Raw genomic sequence first — 1,071 nt, forward strand, 5'->3', positions numbered from 1 at the left:
GAACTAATTCCCTTCTGTGTTTAAGGGGAGTAATCAGCGCCGGGCGAGACGGTCACAGGTTGGATCCCGGGGTTGCACGACGCGGTTACGTTTGTCTTGTGAAAAACGAAGACGTTAGTTGCAACTTCTGATACTAAAAAAGGTCCTTCTGACAGGACGTGGAGAGGGGCGACGATGACGGGAAGAGCCTAGAGGGCAGAGCCTTGGTTCTGTACGTGGGCTGCGCGGAGGGGCTGAACCAGGACTGAGCCCTTGAGCCTCCCTTTGGGAGCATCTACCCCAGCCCGGCACAAACATCGCCATGCTGGAAGAACGTCTCCCCTGACGGCTTGTCCCACAGGTAAACTGCCCTCGCTCTTCTGCTTTAGGGATCCTTCACTGCTTTGCTAACTTCATCTCTGCTTTTTTGGTTTAGTTTTTGTCTCCCCCTCCCCAGCCCGCAGGGCACTTTCCTGGGTTTAGCGGGGTCAAGGAGCCTGGGCAGGGCGTTCAGCTCGGGATGCATGCCGGTAGGGCAAAGGTTAGGGTGTGGGGTCCCAGACCACCTGACTCTTCTCTCCCCCCTCTCTTGGGCTTTCTCGGACCTCCCAGAACCCAAGACCGCAGTGAAGAAACGACGACGTAAGGGTGGCTGGTGGGTCCCAGTCCTCAGCCCTCACTCTCAGTTCAGTCCCGGTTAACCCTGACACGACCAACTTCGCGGGAGCCTCGCTCCTGCTCCCTTCGCGCAATCTGCCGCTTCCAAGTGATGGCTAAGCCGGGGCCGGGCCGAGCAGGCTGAGGGCAGCGCAGCCCCATCTCCCGAGGCTACAGGAGCCGGCGGGCCGCAGCCAGCCCTCCCGCCCCTCCTCCCTCCCTCCCTCCCCGCGGGCGGCCTGGGGGGCGGGGGCCCCGCGAGCAGCCCCGCCCCCGCCGCGCACCGCCCCGGAGGAGTCGGCGGGGAGGAGGCGGCTGGCGCGCAGAGCGGGGGGCCGCGCGGAGCGGGAAGGAGCGCGGCGGGGAGCGGCAGGGCCCGGCCGGCCCAAGGGCGCCCTCGCCTCGGGCCCGCGGCGGGAGGCGGAGAAGTTTGGC

Source organism: Psammomys obesus, unplaced genomic scaffold (genome assembly GCF_907164565.1).
Source record: "Psammomys obesus unplaced genomic scaffold, mPsaObe1.curated_primary_1811, whole genome shotgun sequence".
Lineage (NCBI taxonomy): Eukaryota > Metazoa > Chordata > Mammalia > Rodentia > Muridae > Psammomys > Psammomys obesus.